At 38.0% G+C, this 16,612-nt stretch overlaps 2 pseudogenes; both read right to left on the bottom strand.

The window, feature by feature from the left end:
- Positions 1 to 6,574: 6,574 nt before the first annotated feature.
- LOC141499052 (cathepsin B-like) lies at positions 6,575 to 16,064 on the bottom strand (annotated as a pseudogene).
- On the bottom strand, positions 8,268 to 8,848 carry LOC141503450 (peptidyl-prolyl cis-trans isomerase A-like; annotated as a pseudogene).
- Positions 16,065 to 16,612: the final 548 nt, after the last annotated feature.

Below are 16,612 nucleotides of genomic sequence, written 5' to 3' on the forward strand. Positions count from 1 at the left end.
TCATAAATATGGTAGCTGACCTTTAGACTGTGTTCACCCTCAGTGAAGGTGTTTGATAACATGGCTGAAAACATCATGCTAAAAAGAATGGGAGTTATGACACATATTTGTTTCACTCCATGGTGACTGGGAAATCTTGAGAACATTGTCAGGCAAGCATGTCATTATAAAAGTGATGTGCAATACTGATAAATTGATAAACTTCTTTGGTCTACCTAGATTTTGAAATAAACCCTTATGACTGACAGTATCAAGGGCTTTGGTCAGATCTACAAATGTTGTATACAGACCTCTGTTCTGCTTCTGGCATTTTTCCTTGGATTGTTGGTCAGCAAACACCATATTGACTGTTCCTCAACTCTTTCTGAAGCCACAGTGACTCTCATCTTCTAGGTGAAGGATGAACCTATTGAGAAGGACTTTGGCAAGAATCTTACCCATAATGACTAAAAGAGAAATATCCCTGTGATTATCACAATCTATTCTCTTTACTTTTATAGAGATGGACAATGGTGGCATCCTTGAATTCTTGGGGGATAGCCTCTTCATGCCATATAACCTGGAAAATTTTAGTCAGTTTTTGGATGAACAATGGACTGCCTATCTTGTAGATCTCAGCTGGAATAGAATCAGCACCAGATGTTTTGCCACTTGAAAGGAGCCTAATGGCATGCAAAACCTCTTCATCTGGAACTTCAGCTAGTAACTGATTGACTTCAATTTAAGTAAATAGTCAATGACTTCTGTATCGATTGATGGCAATCTGTTAAGAACACTATGGAAGCATTCAATCCATCTCTCTAGGATTATGTCCCTCACTCCATTAGCAGTGAGTAATTGAGATGTACCATATGTCTTTGGTCCACAAATAGCTTTCAGGGCATCATAAAAACACTTTAGTTTGTTACTCTGCATAAAACTGAATTTTGTCTGCCTCCTTACTGAGCCAAGAATCCTACATTTCCCTAAATTTTGCCTGTACTTTATTTTTGATGGAATTAATTGCTTCCTTCTTAGAAATGGATGAGCTGTCCTGTTAGTAAACCCTGTGGAGTTCTCATTTTTCATTTAGCAGCTTCTGTATTTCCCCATCATTTTCATGAAACCAGTGTTGATGTTTGTGAGAGGTCTGACCCATATGACCAAATGCAGTGCTGTACACCATATCTCTGAAAGTTGCCCACTCTTTTTCTGCTGCACTGTTGTCAACTTTGTATTGTCACAGTTCTCCCCCCACGTTAACCATAAACTGTTCTCACTCAGAGACACATAATCTCTTGGCATTAAGTCTTCAGTAGTCATTTTGCCTTGGGGCCCCTGCTTGAGTTGAATGTGAATATTTAGCTTGCAGAGGGTGAGTCTGTTGTGATCAATTCAGCACTCTACACTACACATTCATTGCCTTTGTTACTCTCACATTCTGTTACTCTCACACCTCTCCTTTCAATCACTAGTCTATTTGATGTCAATGTTTGCTTCAAGGGTGTATCCAACTGAGTTTATGTAAATGAAAGACAGTGTTTGTGATGAGATCATGAGATGTGCAAGTGTTCAGTAGCAGGTGACTCTTTCCACTTCCATTCTTCCCAAGAATTCCCTCCCATCTCTAGAATCTGAGCCTATTCTAGCACTCACCCATAATTATAAACGTGTCCTCCTTTGGTACAACAATGATAAGGATCTCCAGGTCTTCATAAATTTTTTCTTTGATTTCGTCAGGGTTCATCTTGGTGGGAGAAAAGACACTGATGAAGGTCACATGGCATTTTCCTGCAAGTGGCAATTTCCTTGTTATGAGCCTATCATTCACTCTTTTTGGTAGGCATTCAAGATTTTAATTGCAAAACTTAACCAGCTTCATGGTGCTGCCCTTCACTTAGGACACTCCAGAAAAACATGTATCTAGCTCCAACTTCAGTAAGCTGGCCTTCATTTGCCAGCCTTATTTCACTCAGGGCTGCTATTTGGATATGATACCTGTTGAGTTCTCTTGTAACAAGAGCTGTTCATCTTTTAGGTTTATTGGATCTTGTGTTGTCTCTGACTTGTCTATAGGTATGTACATGAGGTATGTATATTCTATGCACCAATAATGAGTGGAAGGTTCTTTGAAGTTTTTGTACATTTTGTGTGTGTGTGTGTGTGTGTGTGTGTGTGTGTGTGTGTGTGTGACTTGACCACGGGGTGGGATTCCACCTGTCAAGGTAATCAGGGCAGGGTAATAAGAAGTAAGCAGTGTGATCCTTAAAAGAGCTTCTCAAGAGGTTGCCAAATTCCACTGTTGCTTTCAGTGGGGAAACAACTCTGTGACCTGGACTGCTTGGGAGCAGAGTTGTAACTACACTCCCAGTGTATCTACACAGGCTGCTTCATCACTTTCCTGTCACCACAGGACTTTGAGATAGGAATGGTAAAGTGGTATAGGTGATCTTTTCATGCATGTATAAATTTTATTTATGTACACATGCAGAGATGCATGTAGTCATCAGTTTCACTCTCCTTCACAGTCATTATGGTACAGTTGCAAGATAGAGTCAAGACAACTGGTGATGGCTCCAGATGCAGTAGATGACCTTGGCATCTTTGATATCTAACCAAGCTATAAGTGACCAATAGCACCTACTTCAGCTACCTTCATGGACATCGAATAAAGTATTCTCATCCTCCCATTCCACTAGAGGAACTCATAGGTGTACAGAAGCATTAGTCCTGGTCAGGGAATATACAATGTTATACTTAGACACTTAAACCTATGGAGATGCCGGTTGAGTAGACATATTGCCTATTCAAAGACACATTTTATATCTCATTGTGGTACTTTAATATAGGCTTCTTGGTCCTCAGTCTCAGCCCTGTCAACCAGTTCCCCACGTTTCAGTCATTTGGATTGCAATACCTCAGTTCTGACTTCTGACCTAGTTTTTTTTTTTGGCTTATGTTACCTCCCCTAGCTCCCCCCCTTTTGAATTGATATTTTATTTTTCTAATTACATGTTATGAAAGTTTTTCTACATTCATCCACATGCATATTTATGATACATAATTTCCTCCCACCTTTCCTTCCCACTCCCCTCCCCTCAGAAATGCTCCTCATCCTTTTTTTCAGCTCTGGATCTGTATAATCTAGGCATATGCCCTGTTCAAAAATTACCCAACAGTATGCTCTGTTTGTGGTGGCAAAGAATTGGAAATCAAGTAATGTCCTTCAATTGGGGAATGGCTTAGCAAACTGAGGTATATGTATGTCATGGAACACTATTATTCTATTAGAAACCAGGAGAGATGGGAATTCAGGGAAGTGAGTGTGGGTGCATGACCTTCTGTTTGTAAATGATTGTGCACTCAATACAGTCTCTGAAGCTGAGATGCAACAAGGAATGGATCAATTCTCTGCTGCTTATGCTAATTTTGACCTAATAATTAACACCAAAAAAATACACTACCCAATATTTCCCTTCAATAGAACTATAGCCTGATGTGGACCAGCTAGTATGTTGTCAGGCTTTTTGTATCTGTGATAGTAGATCTTGTCTCTTATTAGCCTCCATCCTGAGGTTCAATGCTTCTTAGGGCTGAGACCATAGGATATATGTATTCTTGGAAATCACTTAATTTCCAGCTTCCTCAGGAGATCTTTCCAAGACCCTAGCTGCTAGTGCCCTCTTAGATTGCCTCTTGAATCTTACATACATCTACTATGTATTGATCTTGTATGTAATTCTCTTTCCCATTAGAAGGGAATTTTTTAAATTAAAGATTTTATTTATTTTGAGTTTTACAATTTTCCCCCATCTTACTTCCCCCCCCACCCCCCACAGAAAACAATTTGTCTTTACATTGTTTCCATGTTGCACATTGATCCAAATTGAATGTGATGAGAGAGAAATCATATCCTTTTAAAAAACATAAAGTATAAGAGATAACAAGATCAGACAATAAGATAGCAGTGTTTTTTTAATTAAAGGGAATAGTCCTTGAACTTTGTTCAAACTCCACAGTTCTTTCTCTGGATACAGATGGTATTCTCCATTGCAGAAAGCTCCAAATTGTCCCTGATTGTTGCACTAATGTAACAAGCAAGTCCATCAAGGTTGATCATCACCCCCATGTTGCTGTTAGGGTGTACAGTGTTTTTCTGGTTCTGCTCATCTCACTCAGCATCAATTCATGCAAATCCCCCCAGGCTTCCCTGAATTCCCATCTCTCCTGGTTTCTAATAGAATAATAGCGTTCCATGACATACATATACCTCAGTTTGCTAAGCCATTCCCCAATTGAAGGACATTACTTGATTTCCAATTCTTTGCCACCACAAACAGGGCTGACATTTTTGTACAAGTGATGTTTTTACCCTTTTTCATCATCTCTTCAGGGTATAGACCCAGTTAAAGGGTATACACATTTTTGTTGCCTTTTGGGCGTAGTTCCAAATTTCCCTCCTGAAAGGTTGGATGAATTCACAGCTCCACCAACAATGTAATAGTGTCCCAGATTTCCCACAACAAGAAGGGAATTTTTTGCCAGACATAATCAGCTCTTGATAAATCTTGACTAACTACTAGGGAGGTAAGCACCTTAGTTGGTGTCATGGAGGTAAATTCTCTGAGATAAGGTAAGGATGACTGGTTGATCAGTGGACCTAAGATTACATGTGGGAACCAGCACATTAGAATTAGTAGAGCATCCCAGTAGTCCCATTTCATTAAATCATACTCTTAGGTTATAGGAGTAAAGATGATAAAAAAAAATCTTAGAGCTCAGTGGTGATTGAGGCATGATGAGGTCACATAGAAGTGTCAGAACTTTCTGGGGGAATGTACCCAGCTGAAGTCAAAAGACTAATGTTTTAGATCATTCAGGATGAGTCAGACAAACTGTCAATTTTGAAACATTTCCTACAACTTTACTTCCTGCTCTGATTCTGCCTTCCTGGTTCTGATTCCAGACTGCAACAACCACTTGTTACTTATTTTTGCCCATTGAGTTTCAATGTGAGTCCAATTTGACTTGTTTTTGTTTTTTGGTTTGCACTAGCTCTTTTTTCAAGCTGGACCCTATATACTAGGTCCCATGTGATAATTGCTCTTCCTCTATAAATTTATTTAATGACTGAAATGTGTCTATTTTCTCTCTGTAGAGCTTGAAAATTAAGGAATATATCTAATAACCTATGAAGGGTACAGTACTTTGATTTTTAAAAGTCTATACATCTATTCATTAATTCAATATTTATTAAATACTTTGTGGATGTGGTATGGTCAGAGTGTTTAGTGGGAAGAATCCTGGATTTACTATCAAGGACCTGAGTCCTGATCTATCTTTGGTATTTGCTACCTGCTTGATCCAGGCCAAGTTATATCAACTCTCTGGGTCACTGATTTCCACAAAGGGAAGGGACTGGACTAGAGATCATCTAATGATCTTTGAGGTCCTATTCTGAAGACTCTGCCCTCTTAGTATCCCTGATTTTTCAGTAAGTTAATAAATGAAAAGGTACCACTCCTATGGTTCAGACTCACCATTTCCTCACTTCCTTCTTTCTTTCAATATGAACTCAAATCTTCCTGACTCCCAAGTCTTATTATCAGCTCACTCAGTCACATAGCTGTTCTTCTGGCTTTCTTTATTGATGAGAGAGATTTAAAGCTTAGCTCTGCTGTCTATTTTCTGTCTTTGGTCAATGCTCCTAGCTCAACCTACTAACCAACAAGTATGTAATAGGTGCCCGCCATGTGCCAAGCATTCTGCTTGGAGATGAAGATATCCTCAAGTATACCACATCTCTTGATAAGAATGACATTGTTGAAAAGAATACTTAAAGTAGTCATGATCCAAAAGCATACTGAAATTATCTTCAAAATTTAAAAATTAAAACTTAAAATTAAAAAATTAACTTTCTGTTTTTGCCCATCTAATTAGTGGTTTTGTTGATTCTGTTTCCTCAGCTAACAATAGCATTTTTATAAGAAGACTTGAAGTATTCACATTTTCCCCTGATGTGAAAGATACAACCAAGAGTCAGCTTTAAAATAAAAAAAATTAAAAACTTAGACCCTTCTTTCCCTTGAATCATTGTTAATTACTGGCTATTTCAGGCTCCTAAAAGATTGGGGGTGGAGAATATAGGGGGAGGGAGTTGCTGGGGTCCTGATGTTAGGGAATTGGGAGACATTCATGGAAAAAAAGACCTTTTTAAAGAAAGCATCATAGGTCTCAAGTGCAGTACATAGCCTGTTTGCTAGCAACTCTATGTGCTATTCACAGAATTATTTAAAACTGAAATGGCATGCATTATTAAGTGGAGCCAGACCAAGAAGTATGTACCTATGTTATTGTTGATGGTGCTGGCTGATTCCATAAGAATTTAGCTCAAGCAAATTCTCAAAGATTTGTCTAAAATCTCCCCTTAACCTTCCTGTTTAAATAAAATGTGAATAATAATAGAACATCTCATTTTTCAGCTTCATAGTCTTTTAAAAATATCCATTTCATCTTCTTCCCATTCCCAAGGTTTTTTTCCCCTTAAAAAAAATGAAAGTTGGGCAAATAAAAGCAGGTAAGATTTTTTTTTTCATTATTGATTCATTTGGGGAATTCCAACCACAATCTCAGATTCTATTTAAAAGTGATCCTTTCCATAGAGGATTTTAAAGAAGACATTATCACCCTAAGTCTTTGTTCCAAGAGTCAGCAGACAGCCAGTATGGGGTACTGTCTTCTACACCCCAGACTAGGACAAAAATGGCATGGTCTCCACGCATGTTTCTAGTAACATGCTGGTATACTCCAAACTTGCACTGTAGGAAGTCAGAGTACATGATAAAAGTTGTTGATCTCAGCCATAATCTCTTGTTCACTTGAAAGTTCACTGCTCTCTTTGGAAGCCTGTTTGCAAAGAGCTTGAAAGTAATTCAGCACAGGGGCTCATTACAGATGGCAATGATGTAGTACACTTTGGGAGTAGCCATGGCCATGGATGCCTGGGCTGGGCACCAATGCAGAGGCAGAGGTGGTGGAGATCAGCGTCCAGTAGAAGGAACCAAGAAAGGACTCTTGGTGGGAGCATCTGCAAAGAGATTTGATTCTATTTCCTCAACATCACTCACATCTCTTACCTTTTCTCCATTCATAGTAAAACCACCAGCTGATTCATAGTGCTTGTCACATTTTAGTAGTTCGGAGAATGAAGTACTTCATATTTTTTGCTGTGTTTGAGGGTGTCTCCTGTCTATCCAGTTCAGGCAGGGCAGGAACCATTCACATTGTGCTCACATGGAAGGCTTGAGTAAGATCAGCAGCCCACATGGGAATCATAGAGACCACCTGTTACAAGAATTTTCTTAGTTCAATGCCTCTAAGCTGCAGCTGGAAAACTGCTATTATAACCTTTCCCACACTCGATTTCACAGCAGCTAAGCAGGTCCTTAATAGACACTTCTACCTTGGCATTTCCACCAGTATGCATACAGATCCTGTCAGAATGGTTACTGCAGCTCCAAATGCCTGACAAGAGCCACAGGACCCTGGTTTCTAATTTCCTTGATGGTTGGGTTACTGATCCCAGGCATCAAAGTTTTCTGGTAACTTCAGGCCATCAGCTCTATCCATGAAGGTACCAATGAATTCTTTTGTGTAGCTCATGTCTTCATTATAGAAATTATGCCCAGCCTGTTGTGTAGTATAGAGTTTGTTGCATAGTTGACCACTTCATCTCAAAGAGGAGGAAAGAACTGCAACAAGGCCATATAGAATGGTAAAGAACCATCACTTTTTTTTTAGTTTTTTTTTTTGCAAGGCAATGGGGTTAAGTGGCTTGCCCAAGGTCACACAGCTAGGTAATTATTAACTGTCTGAGGCCAGATTTGAACTCAGGTACTCCTGATTCCAGGGTCAATGCTCTTATCCACTATGCCACCTAGCCGCCCCTGAACCTTCACATTTTGAAAACTGAGTTCCCGATTTACAGACTCTCCTAAGTGGAATAGGATCACTCGGGCTTATAGCAAGGACTATCATAACTTCTACTCCTCACCCCCATCTGTTTTTTGCAGTTTAGTTTTTATTTTACAATCATGAACTTAATTCTGTTATCCAACCAGTCTTGTGGAAGGAAAAAGGAAAAGAAATCCAAAGAGAATTTGCAGCAAGTGAGAACAAAAGGATTATAGGATATAAAATCAGATGAGATTTGGGAATGCTCTTTCCAGTTACAGCGGAATAATGGTTTGGTAGTTAAGACAAAAAAACCTAAAACCAAAACAAAAAACTTATGAGAGTTGGCTACAGTCAGCAATGAAGATCTTCTTGCTGGTCTTGCCATCTTATGAAATGCTTCCTGGCTTCCACAATGTTCATGACTTCTTTTACTTACCCAAAGACCACATGTTTGCTATCCAACCAATCAGTCTTGACAGTACAGAGGAAAAACTGAGTTATTTGTTTCAATCTAGCATTTGCAATGGACAAGATGCCAGAAACAGTATATTTCAGGATGAAATTCGCATCAGCAAATTTCTCCTCAAAGATGGTCTTGCCCCTAGAGCTATTATGGTGTGTGAAATCATTATATGAATACTGGAATGATTCTATGGAAGCTGGATCACTTGTAACCAAATCCCTTCTTTCCAGTACTCAGAACATGGAGGTTTTTCAGCTTTCTTTGGAAGGTTGTTTGCAAAGAGCTTGAAAGTAATTCAGCCCAGGGTTTATTACAGATCACAATGATGAAGTACTCTTTGGAAGTAGCCGTGGCCATGGATGCCTGGGCTGGGCACCAATCTAGAGGCAGAGGTGGTGGAGATCGGTGTCCAGTGGAAGAAACTGAAAAAAGGACTCCTGGTGGGAGCATCTGCAAAGTGATTTGGTTCTGTTTCCTCAACGTCACTCACATCTCTTGCCTTTTCTCCATTCATAGTAAAACCACCACAGTTCAGGCTCACCATTCACTTACTTTTTTCCTGCTTCAGATTTGAACTCTGGTCTTTCTGACTCCAAGCCTGTTGCTTTATCCATTCTGCCATGTAACTGCTTTTCTGTTTTTGCTTGTTAGTAGGAAAGATTTGAACTCTGGCTCTGTTACCTACTTTCTGTGCATCTTTGGTCAACTCTTATACTTCATCCAATCAGTAAGTAAGCCATGTGCCAAGGCACTGTTTGGAGATGAAATTATCTTCAAATATACCATATCTCCTTGATAACAATAACGTTGTTAATAAGAATACTTAAGGTATCTACAATTTCCCTGATATGAGGTACAAGCAGGACATACTGGAGTCAGCTGGTACTTGAGAACCCATTGTTAAATTTTCAGTGTGAGCATTTACACCTGGGAAATGTGTTTATTTATATTATTTTATCATATAATATTATATACAATTATATACAATGTAAATTATAATTATAAAGAACTTTCCCTATTGTATTGCTGGTACACAGATACTTCTAGAAATCCCAGGATTATTATCTTCAAATCACATGTACTTGAAGTTTTCCTTTTCTCTTGAGCTCAAAGTGCTCTCACCACTCTCAAATTTTATAGTTTTATCCCCATTACACTTACCTTACCCCACTAAGTAAATGAATAAAAAATGAAAACTAAGAAATGGAAATTTAAAAAACCAAAAAAACTCCAAATTAATAAAAAAATTAGAAATAAATTAAAACTTAAAATTTAAATTTATATAATACACATTAGGAAAATTTAAATATCAAAAATTAAAATGTTGGTTTAAGGCTTGGCTTCCTCCTCGAGCCCCCGCGAGCGTTCTCCGTCCTTTTTGTGTGGAAGTAGTGAGCAGAAGCCCGCGCATCCCTTCTCAGAACGGTGTCTGCCATCCACCTAAGATTCCACCTGGAGCGCCGGGAGGGGGTCGGCAGTGGGAGGGGTAGGGGAGGGGGGCCGAGGGGAAAGGCGCGCCCCCAGTGCAGGGGGCAGAGCGGGGCGAGGTGGCGGGAGGGCCTGCGAGGCCGGACAGACCCGAACACATCGGGGCGCAGCTTCCTCTTGGAAGCCCCAGAAAGCCTCCCCCCCCTCCCATTCTAGCAATTTTCCTATTATCACCACTTTTTTTCCAGACCTTGTTTGCCCTTTGACTGGAAAAGGGGTGGACGGGGCAGCGCAGGGGTGTACCCCGAGTTGAGCACGGAACCTGCCCCCGGGTGTCGGCCACTTCCAGTCCTGTGGGCCTCCTCACGGCCCCTCGTGGGGTTTTCAGGGAGATACTGGACTGCTTTGTTATCTCCTTTCCCACCTCATTCCAGTGCCAGTGCTTTATCCCCTTCACCATAGCTTGTAATAATGATGTTTATGCAGTGGATTCAGCACTGGCTTTGGAGCCAGGAGGGTGGAAGTTCGAATCCGACCTCAGACACTTGACTCTTACTAGCTGTGTGACTTTGAGCAAATCACTTAACCCCCATTGCCTCTCATCCAGGACCATCTCCTGATTCATAGCTGGACACTGGCCCCAGATGGCTCTGGAGGAGAAAGTGAGGTTGATGAATTAGCACAGCACCCCTCACTCAAATCCAATTCATGTGCTTGTCATGGCATCACCTCCCTGATGTCATGGTCATCTTCAAAAATGATGAACATTAGTATTTTATGATAGCCCCAAATTAGTCTCCCTTCTTTCAATCTTTCCTCTCATTCTATCCCCTAAAGAGCTGCCAGGGTGATACTCTGGAGCACAGTGTCACTTCACTGTTTAAGAAGTTTCAGTTACAATCGTGTTCACAATAAAAAATATAAACTCTTTTTTTTTTAGCATTTAAAGCCCTTCACAATTTGAATCCAACCTGTCTTTTCAAGCTACTTACACATTTCTCCTCTTTCATGTGCTCTACAATTCAACAAAACTGCTCTCCTTGCGGAGAATATTCCATCTCTCGGAATCCAAACTGTGCCAACTGCTGTACTCTGATCATCCTCCGGATCTTGGCCTGATGAGGGAGGTTTTGTCTTATCTTGCCAGAGAGCTAAGCCAGCTACTACTATGACCACTACCTGGTCATTTCCAAATCATGCCACACCATATTTAAATTCCCCCACTGCCTCCATATTATCTTCTCCCATTAGAATGTAAGTTCTTTACAAAAAATAAAAAATAAAAAGAATGTAAGTTCAAAAAAATTAAAATGTTAAAATTAAAATTTCAAATGTTAAAATTTCAAATTAAAAATCACAAAATTATAATTTGAAACTGAAAAAAATTAAAATAAAAATTATGAAATTTTTAACATTTAAATTCAGGAATTTAAAATTTAAATCTTTAAAATTTAAATTCTTTAAAATCAAAACTATAAAAGATACATTTTTAGCATTTTTCTTTATTATTTTATTTTTCCCAATTACATGCAAAGATATTTTCAACATTCATCCATTTGCAAATTTTTGAGTTCTACATTCATCTATTTACCTATCTATTTATCCTTTCCCTCCCTCCTCCCTATGGTAATGAATAATCTGGTAGAAGTTGTACATGTACAATTGTGTTTAACATCTTTCCATATTAGTTGTATTGTGAAAGAGAAATTAGAACTAAAGAGGAAAAAAACCTTGATTTAAAAAAAAAAGAAAAAATATAAAAAGTTTTAAAAAGTGAACATACTCTGCATTCATATTTTTTTTTCTGGATCTGGATGGAATTTTCCATAACAGTTTGCTCAGGATTGTCCTTGATGACCAAACTGCTGAGAGGAGTTGTAACACAATGTTGCTGTTAATGTATACAATAGTCTCTTAATTCTGTTTACTTCACTCAGGATCAGTTCCATTGTTTTTTAAAGTCATAGTTTTTTTTTTTACAGTATTATGGTATACCATAACATTCCTATACTATAACTTGTTCAGCTATTCCTCAATTGATAGGCATCCCCCAATTTCCAATTCTTTGCCACTACAAAAAGAGCTGCTATAAATATTTTTGTTCCTTTAGTTTTTTCCCCCCTTTTCTAATGATCTCTTTGGAATATAAACTTAGTGGTGGTATTGCTGGATCAAAGGGCATGTACAGTTTAATTGTCCTTTGGGTGTGATTTCACAGTGCTCTTCAGAATGATTGGATCAGTGCACAACTCTACCAACAGTACATTAGTGTGCCAGTTTTCCCACATATTCTCCAACATAAATTTTGGAATTTTTGAAAGTTAAAATTTAAAAAGTAACTTTCCATCTTTTCCCCACATCTGATTAGTTATCTTGTTGATTCTATTTCCTCAACATCACTCACATCCCTCTTTTTTCCACTCATAGTGCCATCACCATAGTTCAGACTTACCATTAACTCACTTCTTTCCTTCTCTAGATTTGAATTCAGATCTTCCTGACTTCGGAGTCTGGTTTTCAACCTACTCTTCCATCTCCTCTGGCTTTCCTTTTTAATGGGAGAGATTTGAACCTTGGCTCTGCTATCTACTTTCCATGCAACTTTGGTAAACTCTCATACCTCAACCTACTAATCAGCAAGTATATATAAGTATGTATTAGGTGCCTGTTATGTGCCAAGCACTCTGCTAAACTAAACTCACGTATACCACATTTCTCTGATAACAATAACATTGTTAATAAGGTTCCCTTATGTGAGATATATCCAGGGACATCCTGGAGTCAGCTGGTACACCTCTTTTAATATGTAAACCACCTATCAATGTCATGTATGTTTTTCAAATTTCTAATCATTTGCTTTTGTATGACTTTAATTTGTCAATACAGCTCATCCCTTTTCCAGAGTCATTCCTGGTATCAAAGAATAAAGAAAAGAAAAAAACAACATATCAAATGAGTCTGACGATATAGTATGTGCATTGTTCTATACCCATAGTTCCCCACCTATGCAAAGAGCAGAGCAAGGTCTGCTTTCTCATCTCTGGACAAGGTCTGATCATCATAATTAACAGTTTAGGCTTCTTTCCTTTTTTTTAAAGTAGTGGTAAGTTTGTACCTATTTATCTTCATTTCTTACCTATTTTCTCTTGAAATAACAGGCATTCCAAGCTGCCTGACTGCAATTATCCATGTAACCCACGATCATAGGACAGAGGGCAGCTTACATGTACAGAAACTGAAGAATTTGCAACTTGAGCATCATAAACTAATGTACTTTGCCATCTGGCCAAAGAAAGCATTAAAATGTAGCATGCTATAGAACTGAAAGAACCTTTTATAATAAAGTTTATTCCTTCCTTAAGGCATATTGTTACAATTCAAAAATCCAAATACTTAAGGTAGAATTTGAATTCTGGTCTTCTTGACTCTAAGTTTATCACTCTGTCTCCTCTTATGAAAATCTATATGAAATCCAGTCAGTTCCCTTTTAACAATTTGTTTTATTATTTGAATAATTTTTCCCCAATTACATGTAAAGACAATTTTAAATTCATTAAAATTTTTTTGAGTTCCAAATTTTCTTCCTCCTTCCTTCATCTCACCCCACCCACTAAGATGGCAGTCAATTTGATATAGGTTATATATGTGAAATTACTCTAACCATTACATTAATTTTTTTCTATTTATTTTTCAGAATTAATGCCTTTTACTTTTAAACCACTTTCTTAATTTAAAATGTATCCTTTCCAGTTCAGAATGCCTTCCCTTGTAACAAAGATTTTTAAAAAATGTTCTGTAAAACCAACTAATATATTGGCAGTATCTAACAAAATCTGCAATATTGTACACCTGTAGTTTGCTTCAATGAAAGGAAGGAGGTACATTTCTTAACTTTTCTTTCAGGTTAAGTTTTCTAGCCATTCCCTTTTTCATGAGAGGGGAGATGACAATCACAGCATCTTGGGTACCCACAACAATAGCCTTCATACCCACTAAAATTCTTCATTTGGAAGATTTTTGCCTAGTTTAGAGAATTTTGTTTCCATATTCTAAGTATTTAGGTTTGAGTTTATATATATGACATGCATGATTTTTGGCAACCAACAGTTTAAAATATCTTGCTAATTATTATGTCTATACTATGAATAGTATTTAGGATGCAAATCCACATTTTAAATAATTTTGTTGATATTTCTATTTTATTGATAATATCTTGCATGATCTGGTTTGATCAGTATTGTTTTTTAACCTGAAAATATAGCTGATGAAGAGCTTGTATTAAGGAGAAAAAATACCCACTCTGTCATTTTCTTATTGCTTGCCATACTTGTATTATTAGTATGATTTTCTTTCCTCAGTTTCTTTAAAGCACTCTTTTTAAAAATAAAATTTTATAAATGTATTTTATCATTGCATCACCTACATTTTGCTAATGTGTTCCTCCTTCTTTCTTCCTGAGAGCTATTCCTTATAATAGAGAATTTAAAAAATAGTTTGGCAAAATTAACCAGCATGTAAAAAAAATGTTCAAAATGATATGTAGTATATTCCATGTCACTTACTTTGAAAGAATATTAACCATGTGTCTATTTTATGAGAGTTAATTTAGTTTAGTTAAAATTAGTTAATATAATCTGTTCATCTACTTTGCTTACAAGCAAACAAATGGGGGTGTCACTGGAAATCCCACTAAGTTGTGAAATTTCTACTCTTCCTTTAGAATATATTGTATGCTATCTATGACTTGTGATTGTCTAAAATATGAACTGAATAGAGATGCCATTATTAAAAATTGTTTTATAGGAAGCCAAATTTTATCATTATAGGCAGCCATGAATGAGGAAGTTCCTTGACAATGCATGGGCACCTTTTCTGCCACCTAGGATTGCACAAAGACTGAGAGTTTAAGGAATGTGCTGAGGGTCACACAGTTAGTACTGATCAAAAGTGGGACTTGAACCCAAGTTTTCATAACCTTAATGTCATTTTTCAAGCTACTCTGACATGCAGCCTATCTGTCTATATTCCTAGATGTCAAGACAAGTGGGGTTAAGTGACTTGCCCAGTGTCACGTAGCTGTTTCTGAGGCTGAATTAGAACTCAGGTCCTCCTGAGTCCAGGGTTAGTGCTCTATCCACTCCACCACCTAGCTGCCCCTGCCTCTTTAACTATTAGGAAAGTTTTTTTAAGATTAAAAATAAATGTAATTCTACTGTCACCCAGGTTTAGAGGAGTTCACTGAAGGACAATCCTGTGGCACATTAAGTTGTGTATACAGGGAGAGATGGAACTCTTGAATGGTTGAGGGAACTCTGAATTCCTCTGAACTTGAGTAAGTGGAATCAAGATTTCTTCAGAATCAGAGAGGCTGTGGGGAGTAGTGGAGAGGGAATTCAAGAAGAATGGCAGACAAGAACTCTCTGTATAGCTTTAGATACATGGGAAATCCAACTCCCTCATATGGTTTTTGACTTGTAGAGTCTGTGATCCCAGACTGTTAAGAGCCTACTTTCCCTGTGAAATCATGGAGGCAAAATCTTATCTCACTTCAAAGAGTTCATCACTCTTGTGGATCCATTCATCTACTGTAACCTATATAACATCTCTGATTTGTGTTTAGTGTTTATTATGATAAGGAAGTGTAGTAGCTATCCATGATTGGTTTTTGTGTAATTGGTATTTGATGAGAAGAAACTAAACTGGTGAGAGAAGCTGTTACCTTCCCCTTTAGGTGGACCAAGGAAAGTTTTAACTTTTGAGTTAGGTGACTCAGTGGTTAAAGTACTGGACTTGGAGTCAGGAAGATCTACTGTCCTGAGTTCACATCTGGTCTCAGATACTTATTAGTTACTTGACTCTGGGCTAGTCACTTTACCCTGTTTACCTCAGTTTCCTCATCTGTAAAATGAAGGAGATGGCAAACCACTTCAGGATCTTTGCCAAGAAAACCCCAATGGGGTTACAAAGAGTTGAACAATTGAACAACAATAACAAGAGAGTATTGTACCTTTAGATTACAGATATTTGGTATGTGTAGATAGATTGAATTCTAGGCTAATGCCTTTCTTGAAAATGGGAGAGTGAAAGTGATTCTATCCAGTCTGTGCCTCCTATAGCCTACTGGTGATTCATAGCACCACATCTTTAGCCATGTATGTACTCCTACACTTCACAAATGTGGAAATTTCAGTCTCCCTTGGGAATCCCCAGATTCTAGATTAGATACCTGCTGATCCATGGTACATTCAGGCCAACTATATATTAGACAGTTACCAATCATGTAACTCCCCTCCCCCCCATCTCTGTCTCTAGCTTTCTCTCTCTCACTCCCTACCCACCTATCTACTATATGTGGATTGGGAAGCTAAATCTAGAGTTGTACAGAAGGATAAGTAGAAACCCCCTACCCAAGTGGATCATCTTATGTGCCTTTAGGTTGTATTCACCTCTCTTTGGAGAATGGTGATCTACACTAGAAAACCAACATTTTCACAGATAAATATATCCCATAGAACTGAGAGGACCTTTAATCTTATTGATTCCACTTTTGCTCTTTGCTGAGATGTACCTCTGTTATGATCTCACAATCACTCTAGATTTCCAGAAAGCCCTATCATAAATAAGTTTATTAGGGCTTTTAAAGACAACAGTGGAAGGCAAAGAAAATGGACTGATCTTTGTGAAAAGGGCCCTTTGGTGGGAAAAATATCATTGGATGACTGGGTGGATTTTTTTTCCAAATGGATTTGGGTCTTACTTGAATCTCAAGAAAAATATCTTTAACTC

This window comes from Macrotis lagotis, chromosome X, assembly GCF_037893015.1.
Source record: "Macrotis lagotis isolate mMagLag1 chromosome X, bilby.v1.9.chrom.fasta, whole genome shotgun sequence".
Classification (NCBI taxonomy): domain Eukaryota; kingdom Metazoa; phylum Chordata; class Mammalia; order Peramelemorphia; family Peramelidae; genus Macrotis; species Macrotis lagotis.